Source organism: Rhynchophorus ferrugineus, unplaced genomic scaffold (assembly GCF_030347505.1).
Source record: "Rhynchophorus ferrugineus isolate W39M unplaced genomic scaffold, kcgeb_rfMv2 rfM10, whole genome shotgun sequence".
In the NCBI taxonomy this organism is placed as follows: Eukaryota; Metazoa; Arthropoda; class Insecta; order Coleoptera; family Curculionidae; genus Rhynchophorus; species Rhynchophorus ferrugineus.
The window spans coordinates 9,175,286-9,187,771 of NW_027472589.1; the positions used below are offsets into that span (position 1 = coordinate 9,175,286).

General features: G+C 33.6%; 1 protein-coding gene across 6 annotated transcripts in view; it reads right to left on the minus strand.

The window, feature by feature from the left end:
• LOC143203554 (Krueppel-like factor 6) overlaps window positions 1-12,486 on the minus strand; it is a 696,440-nt gene that overhangs the window by 236,990 nt on the left and 446,964 nt on the right. For 3 of the 6 annotated variants that reach the window (XM_076415759.1, XM_076415760.1, XM_076415758.1), the window contains one exon: window positions 3,445-3,505. The exons of the other annotated variants lie outside the window; for them this stretch is intronic. The gene's annotated coding sequence lies outside the window, so the exon portion shown is untranslated. The remainder of the gene's footprint in view (window positions 1-3,444; window positions 3,506-12,486) is intronic. 6 annotated transcript variants of the gene reach the window in all.

Consider the following 12,486-nt stretch of genomic DNA (forward strand, 5'->3'; position numbering starts at 1 on the left):
AGACCCATGGTGTTTATATTTCAAATAATGATATTTTCCTATACTCTCACCAACAGTTAAGTTTGATAAATAATTCATAACTAGTAGCAACGAATGAAATATTCGTATATGTCAATTTTGCGGATTATTGGTGGCATGTATCTTGTTTTTATTACTTTTTATATTGTTCTTCCTTTGGTAATCATGCCTTCAAATACGTTAAATTATGATTGTATTTAAGTAACTGATAATGCGTCCATAAACACCAGTACTAGCATTATTGTCTATCTTAGTTTTAGTTTTGATTATACTTCGCCATGCGGGCTAGGCTGGTTGAAGTAAAGATAATAAGAAGTTTATTATTTGAACGATCTGGATTTGGAATCCATTCTTGAAGTCTATGTCCTGCTGATATTGTCAATCAACTTATGTTTAAATAGTTAAAATGATGATGTCACGAGAAAACCAACACTTAACTAATGGAAAACTACTTAAAACGTATTGTAATTTAATTCCTTTAATAATTTTCACAAATTCGAGCAATACTGAATAAGAATTACAAATAAATCATAAAGCAAACGAATCGAAAAAAAAAACGAATTCAATTTTCCAGAATAACGTGTAAAAGGTAACCGGCTAAAAGTAAATCAAATAAAATTTAATAATGTTATCGACGTTATTCGATGAAATGTTATAGAACAAAGAACAATTATATTATTAGTAATAAAGAGCCGAACACTATAATGTTAAATTAATTCGTTTAAATTGACTCGATTAGTTTTTAATGTAGCTTAATTTAGTTTAACGACGTTAAATTCAATTATACACCGAGTGAGCGCTTACGCTGTTTTTTGTTCCCTTTTATTTTTCATCGCTAGTAGAAATAATCTATACGGTAACTATTCGACAATCTGATTATATATATATATATATATATATATATATATATATATATATATATATATATATAACATTTTAGTCTAAATTTGAAAAATTCGAATTTTTATATTTTCAAACATAGCGCAATAGGTTGGATTATTCTAAGGAGTTCATAATTCATAAGACTGTTCGACTAATAAATTCATTATATTAAACATTAAAAATCACCAAGAAAACAGCTTGATGCTAATTGTTATTGTTCAAAGCTATTCAAAGCCTTTTAACCCAATTTTCTAGACGAACTGAACTTGTAGTTCAAGATGTGCGACCACCAAAAGCTGACTGAGGTACCTCAGTTGTTAAATCATAAACTATTGGAATCTTGGAAGAAGATTGAAACACTTTAGTGGATTTCTGGTAATTGGAAACTGAAATTTAAAAAAAAAACTGAAATTGGGGATTTCGAAAATTTAACTTGCACAAACATCTCTTAATCTACTCTACCAGAAGACGATAAGCTTGCAGGTCAGTGTGTACCGCCACCAAAAGTGTACCACTCTGTTTGGGACTTTTTAATCCACCAAAGGCCCTTGCTGATCACATTATGTAAATTCGTAATTATTACATAGATTAGTCTTTTCCTGTAGAACCTCTCTTATTCGAAAAAATCTGAAAATTGTTATTGGAACAATTCGTACAAATATTAATGGGACATGTTTCTTGAAAAATATAACAATTTCTCATGGTAGGAGTTGTATACCACCACCGGATTGCAACTGAAAACAATGGAAATTTTGGTATAAAAACTTCATTTCGGAATTCATCATCAAAAGCGAAATGACTGACGAAGGTATTGTTAATTCTCAAAGAGGATTTTGTTGAATGAACATTAATTCCATTAAACGGTTTTTCAAATGTGTGAATATAATATCTTAATATTAAAATAAAGTTGTTTAAGTAAAACAAAATTGCATAAAATAACTCATTACTCATAAACATGGTGAATAAAAATTTTTGAACGTAATATTTTTTAACACTATATAAAAGACATCTTTCCCATTTCCTAGAGATCCTTTCAGGAATCACTTTTGCCACTTAGTGCGCGCAAACTTCACCTCGGAAATAAATAAACCTCTCGTAAGCGCCCCGCAAGAAAAGAGCACCACCCCCCTTCACTGCCGCCCGCCCGGATCTCAAACACACAAACGCACAAACACGTCGCCCGGCTAATCCCCGCCATAAAAAAGATACATGCCCTTTCGGTAGGAAAAAAGGGACTTTTCCCGTGGTCCGTTGTTCTTTATTTTCACTCTATCTGCTATTAGTTTTATCTACGTTGTTTGGGATTTATTTCGACACGTCGTGCGGACGATCCCAGGACGGTAATGCGTTTTTTCCTTCTAAATTGCGCGCTGTCTTTCCGGGAGATTCAGCTAGCTTATCCGCAACGCCATCTATTGCGATCGTAATTGTCAAGGGCAGTTTAGGAAACAGTAACTCGTCTAACTCGAGTTTATATAGGATATTGTTCAACACATTATAGCTCTTACCACAGTAAAAAAATTAAAAGCAGCTAAATATTTATGGAAAGCAACAATATGTTAATAGATGATTGCTAAATTTCAGAAAGTATAGAATATAGATATAGATGATAAAAATCAGGTATACAAATTTCTCAGGAACTCTAACATTATTACTATATATATATATATATATATATATATATATATATATATATATATATATATATATTTTTAAAAATATATAATAGTTTATAGTTTATAATATAAATTATAGTTTATAAATAGACCTTCCATATTAGCAATTTGTGATAAGTTGATTATATATATATATATATATATATATATATATATATATATATATCTATAATTCACACCTAGTATTTCTGAACGATCAATATAATGATATAATCCATAAAACAGAACAAAAGCTCTAGTGATACAATATAATTAAAGATAGAAAAATCAATAAATAAGATTGATGAAATTTTTCCAGATATTTAAGCACAATAAAATGTTTAAATATATAAAAACCTATGAAAAAATATTAGCCTGATTATATGTTTAAATAAATTTAAAATTAAAAGGTCAAAAAAATAAGCATGCGATAAATAGTAATTCAAGAAATTCAATTGTTTAATTCAAGAACACTTCGAGAAATTAGCAATCTGCTGCACCTATGTAAGAAAAATAAATAAAACAGTAACTCCAAATATACGAAATTATTTTAAAAAAATAAGATAAAATTGATCATATACCATCATGACCGATCGTAAATAGACCTAAAATTAAAAATAGAACAATAAAATATATGGCAAATAATAGTGCAATTATTTTAAGGCTGTAATATAATTAAAAAAGTATTTTGATATTCTTTATATTAAGCTTATCACTAAAGATATTAGAATAGAAAAAATTAAACTGGGGTTAAAAAACGATTTCTATCTGTGGTTTAAGACAAATCATAGCATATATAAGTATACCATTAAGCGATGGGTGGTTATAAAAAATAGCAGAATGTATAAAAAAAATTCCAATTATATTTCTGAAACGTAAACAGACTTACTCTTACATACTCCTTAAGAAAAATGACCAATTTTTAAAGGTGGGTTTCAATGGAATCGTACCTGCAACAAAAAGACTGTTATAATTTCATCAATAATCATCATCAATAACATTATATTACTTTAACGAAGCATAATATCTTAAAAAGCATTAATTTTCATGCCAATATTAGATTTTTCTCATATAAGTCATTATTATTATAATCTATATAGTGATTTCTGTACTAAATATTAGAATTGTAAGTTGATTAATTTCAAGGCTATACTACGAATTAAAATATTCATTCTACTAATTATAACGTTCTTCGACTTGTTAATTACGCCAATAATATATTAGTTAATTATAATACAAGTATAAATTCATGTGTAATTTTTGCCCTGCAATATTCCTGGATGTCTCACAAGCTTTTGATCGGGTTTGGTATTTGGGATTAATCTGTAAGATGGGCAAATTGTTACCGTATGACTATTGTTAATTGCTGGAGTCATATTTATTCGGAAGAACATTTAGAGTATCGCACGAAATGGCGTTCTCGATATTTAAAACTATTCCTACCGGAGTTCCAAAAGGTAGCGCCTTAGGACCTCTCCTGTATCTGCTCTACACTGCTGACATTCAAACAACAAAAGAAACATTACTTAGAACCTTTGCTGACGACACAATTATTATGACAAAAGATATATCTCTGCCTAGGGCAATAGAAAAGTGCAAATGGCAGTCAACAAAATCTACGAATGGACGAAAGATTGGAAAATTCAACTTAATAGCACCAAATCTGTCCACGTTAATTTAGCATTGCGGCGAAATAATAAAAACTTAATTATATCACTCAATGGATGCCCGATTCCTTAAGCAGAGTCAGCTAAATATCTTGGAATCCATCTTGACGGTAGATAAAATTGGAAACATCACGTTAGACAAAAAGCAAAACACATTAGAACCAAAATAAAACAACTATACTGGTTAGTCGGAAGATACTCTCAACTTGATCTAGAAAAAAAGAGGTTGATCTATAATACAATTATAAAGCCAATTTGGACCTATGGAGTGCAAAAATGGGGTTGCGCTAAAAATTCAAATCTACTAGTCATACGACGCTGTCAAAACAATGTTCTTCGATTGATTACCAATGCCTATCGCTATGTAACCAACGAAGAATTACACCATGACCTGGAAATCAAATGGATTTGCGAAGTTATCTAAGATTTCGCATTGAAACACGATTAATAAATCATACTAACGTAAAAGCAATACAACTGCTGGACTGCGCGCAGGATGTCAGGAGATTAAAGCGAACCAAACCATACGAACTTATATAAAGTGTATACATTTAGTGTAAACTATAGCTATAAGTTATTATAATTTTATAATTGAGGAATACATACTGATGCATTTTCTCGCACTCGTCTTGCTTGTTAATTAATCCAAGTACATAGGAAAAGTAGTAATAGATTAATTGTAAATTAAGATTGTACTAAGCGTATGTAACAAAGATGTTATAAAAAAATGTGTTATTTTTAACTTCTGGTATTCAATACTTTCAATTTATATCCAGGATCTTGCTTTGAAGAACCTTGCTTTTACCTGTTCAATTGAATCACTTATATGTTACTTCAGTTTAAGTTTTACGATATATTAATGAAAATATTGCAAGGGCAGATTATATGACAGCATTTACATTAATAAGAACCTTTCGTTGTATATCTTTGCAGATATTGCAACATGTAATTAAACGTTGAAATATTTTTAATCACTTCATCGTATTTTTGCTTGTATAACCATCTTTTAATTATCTTTTAATACATAGACTTTTAATACAAAACCAACACTATCATCAACAGTGATCTCCTATAATGGTTTGATTTAATTTTGAGCCAGCAATTCCTCACACTTAGACTCTGAGATCAATATTCCTACGTTATCATCGATATATCTGGGCCAATTTTAACAGTAATCTCCTAGCAACAGCAATTGCATAGTAAATCCTTCAAAATTAATTAACAATCCTACTATAATATTGTATAATACAAGAGTCTAACTAGTGCGATAAATTATCGGAAAAGTATTTTAACAATCACTTAAGAAAATTAAACAATTACCAAGTCAGTGTTGCTGTCGCGAAATATGAGATAATGGCCATCGAGCTGGGGGAGTGAGAAAGAGGCCGTGCGACACCAACCGAGACAATATTTTGTGAAAATCCGTCCTCTTTAATAAATACCCGGCTCGGTTCTGTTATTATCTCCTAATTGGGAGTTTTTAGAGCAAACAACGACGATATAAACCGAATCGATATCGCCGACACGGTCGCCAATTTTGGGAAGTAATCGACTCGTATATCAGCACGAATTCATATAATTAACGAGAATATTAATTACAAGTTGTTTATCTTCCATACTAAAACAATATACAAAAGGTTTTTCATTTTATATTCCGAGCGCCTCAGGCTATTTCCATGTTTTGCCTAATTTAATATTTTACTATAAAAAATATGATTTATGAGAAAAATTAAATTACTCTGAGTAAAAAATACATACTGTAAAAATAAAACATTCCCATTGATCAAATCTGAACGTTTTTTTGATCACTTGCTTCATCACTTACTTCAACAACAAGAGTTGTAGAGAGTCAATTTAATAATTTGGTCAGGTTCTAGTTCTAGACATTGGTTACTCATAATTTCGACACAGAAGTCTCTCACTTCGATACATTGGGAAAGAATGAATAAATTAAAAGTGACCAATGATCAATCTGCTTAATTTAATTTGTATATCTCTCTTATCTAAAGAAAATGCTGGAGAATTCCTTCCGATTAGCGCTACTCGAATTAAATCCATATGTTTTTTAGTTAGCCCTGTCGGATCATTAGTTTGTGAATTATAGAATTTTGAATGAAGCAACTTTTGTTATTGTGAAAAAAATGGATAAAAAGGAATTCCGCGTGTGACCTTTTGAAGGGAAGAAATACAGTTGAAGAAAAAACTTCGCTTGATTCCGAGTTGTCGGACACTACCCCAGGAAAATAAACTATCAAGGATTGGTACGCTAAGTTTAGACGTGGTGAAATGAGCACCGAAGACGGTGAACTCAGTGGACGCTCAAAAGAGGTTGTTACTGAGGAAAATATTAAAAAAATCCACAAAATGATTTTGAATGACCGTAAATTGAAACTGAATGAAATAGCAGGCACTCTAAAGATATCAGCTGAACATGTACATCATATCATTCATGAATATATAGGTATGAGAAAGCTCTGTGCAAAGTGGGTGCCGCGCGAGCTCACTTTTGACCAAAAACAACGACGAGTTAATGATACGAAGCAGTGTTTGAAGATGATCAAGCATAATAAACGCGAGTTTTTGCATCGATATGTGACAATGGATGAAACATGGCTCCACCATTTCACTCTGTCCAATCGACAGACATCCGAGTGGACTGCACACGATGAACCCGCTCCAAAGCGTGGGAAAACGCAACAGTCGGCTGGCAAGGTTATGGCGTCTGCATTTTGGGATGCGCATGGAATAATTTTCATTGACTACCTTGACAAAGGAAGGACCATCAACAGCGTCTATTACATAGCGCTATTGGACCGTTTTAAGAACGAAATCGCCAAAAAGCGGCTGCATTTTAAGAAAAAGAAAGTGCTGCTTCACCAAGACAATGCACCGTGTCAATGACAGTGAAAACGATGGCAAAAATCCATGAATTGGCTTCCTTATCTACCGTATTCTCCAGATTTGGCCCCCAGCGACTATTCCCTGTTCTCAGATCTCAAGAGAATGCTTACTGGGAGGAAATTTTCGTCGAAGGAAGAGTTGCATCCACGATCCGGCCGAAACTGAGGCCTATATTGAAGCAAAGGACAAAAATGTGTTTTACTATGGTAAGCCGGGTACTTTTCAATTGATCGGTTAGGCCAAAACTTGTTTTCTATCTTGTGATCCACAAATGGGGAAAGATCTTTATATTATAATCTATTTACAATTTATCGACTATTTGTAATAGCATCTCTGGTAAAGTTATCAGACAATTCGTTCCCAGACAGGCCCCTGTGGCGGGGACGCACCAAATAAATGCAAATGCTATTTTGTTGAGATGTAGCCAGACTATAATTCTAGAATTTGCAGCATTAGCAAATGCCCGGAAAATACATTATCGATAGATATCGGTGAGTTTCGCGAGTCAGAATATATAAGCCAAATTTCAGCCATGCTGGATTATTAAAATATATTATAATTATTATTAAGCATAGCTATGTGTGAGAAGGCTACACATACTCAAATAACATTCCCTGTTCTAAATTCCTCTCGACAGATTGAATATTTAATGAATAAAAGCATGATTTTTATGTCTTGCTACTCAACACATTTCCTTGTGTGATGACACTACATACCGGACTCTACAGCTTACTAAATTAACAAACAATACTTGTAAAGCAACCAGAAAAAACAAAATCAGCTGAAAATTACATGACATTTATTCATTGGGTAATTTGTAAAAGGCACGTGCGTTATTTATGTTAACATCAACAATATAGATCAAACAAAGTGCTCACCATCACCATCATCGTCAGAACTCAAAACGCTCTCTATCCATACCTTTGACAAGTAATTAAAAAATCCATTTTCCCTATGAACGGACAATGCACGCAAAAAAAAATGCTGGCAAAAGAGGTGGTGGCCGTATTTCGAACAGAACGTCAATGCTAAGTGGTATCGATTTCACTCAGCTTGTTTGTTGATTACACAAAAGAGTCTTCCAATTAACGATTAATAATAAAGGAAGAACCGACAGCTCCATCGACAAAAAGCCATAACGGCTCTGAAAATATAATCACTGTTGCATTATTTATATCCGACCAACAAGAATATCACATCAAACTAATCGAAAAAAACATTTATGTAGCAAATATTGTCTCCCACGCTTTGATCTTCCTTGTTTTATGTAAAATATATGTTGCTTCGGGAGTTTGAGGGTGTTTTAAAAATCCTTTAACGTAGCAAGTGGCCTTACAAATAAACATAAACAAAGTATAGGTATTAACATATTATTATCTAATATAAAGTTAACCGTGAACTTTTTATTTTTACATTCTGGTAACTTGAAATCTATTGATTGTCTGATCGAAATTACCTTTTCGACATGCGTTACTTAAGTTGCTTGGTTTGAAGAAATCTGTTGCGGAAACCCATCAAACACTTTTGTGAACAAATGGTGAAGCTATGCAATCAAACCCAAGTTGATTTCCCACTGATTTCAGGCGAAAACCCACCTCAAACTCTCAAAAAAGCCTTAGCAGTTGCTTAACAATCTATGGCTAGAAATACAATAATGGCTATAAAGCCTCGCTGTGCATACTAAAGTGTCTTTTGCTCAAAAATAGATTTATTCGTTAACGTAATCTCCATCAAAAGCCTTACAATCATTCCAGCGGCGATCTAACAATGCTTTTTGCCATATGCGGTCGTTTATTTGTAAATCGATTTTCAAACACTCCAATAACTAACATAATATTTACTGTTGATGGTATTTCCCTTCTCAAGATTCTCAAAATACCGAGGCCATATCCTTTTCAGCCAACAATCGTGCTTTCGGTCGCTTTGGACGAGGTTCACCAGTTGCTGTCCACTCAGATGACGATAGTTTTGATTCCGGAGTAAAGTGGCGGATCCATGTTTTATCCGTTGTCACATTTCGATGCAAAAATTCCGGTTTATTACGTTTAAACTTGGCTAAACACTACTCAGAATCATCAACATGTTATTGTATTTGGTCAACAGTGAGCAAACGCGGCACCCAATATGAACACAGATTTCCCATAGTCAAATGCTCATGCAATATAAAACCAACACCTTTTTTTGATATCTTTACGATAATTAATTAACTCACACAACTTCATTCTTCGATCATTCAAACGATTTTGTGGATATTTTAGATATTTTCTGGTATTACCACCTCATTTGGACGTCCACTACGTTTTGCATCATCGGTATTTCTACGACCACGTTTGAACTCCGCAAGCCAACGTTTTATTATTTTTTCTTATGGAGTGGAGTCTTTGTAACACTTATTCTGTAACCTGTAAATTGCTTTGATCCATTGTTTTGAAAATAACAGAAGTAGTGCCACTCTTAGCACAATAACTCACAAATCTGTAGTTCAATAATGAGTATGAACGCGTAGAATAATATGAAATTTTAACAGCTTTCTTTTGAATGTTAGTACTAACTGAAAAAGCGCTGGATCCAAAAAGCTAGCGCCATCTATGTACTAGGTCCGGGACACTTCAGCCAATGTAGTGTTACATGCAAGGTGAACCGAATTAATGCAAGCACCTAATATAATCATAGATTGGTGTTGCATCTCCGTGATTTTTAATTCTCCATATTTACTCTCTGCCCTCTATACTCAGAAAACCTTCAGAAAACCTTAGAGGTACGTTTTTAATTCGACACCGTTGTCCACAGGATACGGTCAGTGTTCGTCAGCTGCTATATGACCATTTAAGGAAATCCTTGAGTGATCTTACGAGTCAATGAGAGTGAAGTAGCCAGCACTAGAGGCAGATGGAGACTAAGAATAGGGTAGTTAGTGATTTTATGTTGATTTTAATTTCTGCCACTTGTTTATATCAGCTTAATCAGGTGATTACTTCAGTGTTAGATATTGACTTTAGATTTTACGTTGATTATTGTTAGTTGATTAGTCTAGTTTACGATTAGATATTGTTTTCTAAGCTCATCTTTCGTTGAGCCCTTCCCGATTTCAATAATACTATTAAAGTATGTCGTCATGGTTAGGTATACCATAGAAATCCAAAAATCACGTAGCACCCATTGAGCGAAACCCTTTCAAGGAGCACTGCGTTAAATTGATCAATGACCTAGAGATGCTTCGACGAAGAGCGCCGTTCGCGTGGCCTGCTTAGGCTACCACACCAGCTGAAGACCATACGACAAAAGAAAGAAAAGTGGGACACACATTTCTTATTTAAAATCAAAAAGATTCCACAGAAATAATCAAAAATCTATTTATTACAAAACGAGATGTTTCCATTCCAGTTAATTAAAAAATATTTTTAATTACCCAAACATTTCATGACATTTATAATTAATAATTTAAAAGAAATCATGCTGCAGCTCCGATAATTACTTCTCGAGTCAACTGAGGCAAAATAAGGCCAAACTCGGGGTGTGAGAAAAATCCCCTTTTCATTCCAGCCATCGAGACCCGACCCCGATCTCATTCTCCAACAAGAAAATAAACTTAATGAAAAAGTATCAATTAAATAACAAGGGACAAGAGGCTCAGAAGGCCACCATCCTCCTCCCCTTCGCCACGCTGCTAGACGGACGACACGAGCAAGAAATATAATTTTTAAAGCTGCAGCAGCAGCAGCAGCAGGACGTTAGGAACTGAAGAACCGAGACGAAATTGATTTAAGAGCGGCGAAACGGGGACTATGAACTAATTAAATTACGGGCATAATTTAAATTGCTGTGAAATTAGCCGTTGTTGCGATATCAAAGGAGACGAAAGGGCGAACGAAGACGACGAAAAGAACACGTCTAAGATGGAGGAAAAGAATCGGGGAAATATCAGAAATATGTTCCATTCGCCCGGTTTTGCTTAATTAAACGTACTTAAATGTCACCTTTGAACATTTTAATCGACGTACATTACACCTGCTTTATAATATTGTATTTGATAAATTAAAGCACAAATTTTTTTTTCAAATATCTCCAAATTACAAAGCTATAATGTATCGCAAGGAAAACACTTGTGAAATCTGTTCTTATGGTTTCAAGAATGTATGTTTTGGAAGCATCTTCGAAGGCCTTAACAGCTCGTTCCAGTTAATTTCTGAAGATGGCTTTTAGATACACGGTTCTAATGTTCCTATTGCCTCCAATTAGTATTTACGGACCCAAATGTATTACTATGCTATGCAAACTATGCGTAAAGCCTTTAAAAAGAGAAATTGTATACAATGCTCTAAACTCTTTGACCTTCCTGATGATCGCTGATGGTAGCGCTATATTAGTCCAATTATAACAGATCAATAGAAAAGTCCCCGACCTACCATAGTAAAACACTTTTTTTTGGCAAAATTAGTATTTTTTATTCAACATAATTCCTTTAACGGGTGATACGCTGATTAGAGCGACCCTCCAACTTTTCGATACCATTTTTGTAATACGATTTGTCCTTTGCTTAAAAATAGGCCTCAGTTTCGGCAATCACCTCTTCATTTGACGAAAATTTCTTCCCAGCGAGCATCCTTTTGAGATCTGAGAACAGGAAATAGTCACTGGGGGCCAGATCTGGAGAATACAGTGGATGAGGAAGCAATTCATGGATTTTTGCCATCGTTTTCACTGATTTGTGACACGGTGCATTGTCTTGGTGAAGCAGCACTTTTCTTTTTCTTCAAATGCGGCCGTTTTTCGACGATTTCGTCCTTCAAACGGTCCAATAACGATATGTAATAGTCGCTGTTGATGGGCCTTCCTTTTTCAACGTAGTCAATGAAAATTATTCCATGTGCATTCCAAAATACAGACGCCATAACCTCGCCAGCCGACTGTTGCGTTTTCTCACGCTTTGGAACGGGTTCATAGTGCTCAGTCCACTCGGATGACTCGGAGTGAAATGATGGAACCATGTTTCATCCACTATCAGATATCGATGCAAAAACTACAACCGGTGGTGGATTGGTAAGTCTATTCTGTTTTTTTTTTTTAATTCAGATTAGTATCATATCATTATGGAATTTATTTGAACTAGTAAAAGAATAATATCAATAAATCTACATTCTCAGTTTTGTAAGGTCAGTTTCATTGAGGTGCCTTCCGCATTATTGTTTTATTTAAAATTCCAAGTATAAAGATGCTATTTAAATAACACGCTTTTGGGACAATGAAGTTATTTCGAAAGTTGTATCTACTGCCATAATAGTAATTAAATAAGTGAAATAACAAATATAAATAACTATACATTCTCAGTTGAAATCCACATTACTTATAAATGACTCATTACT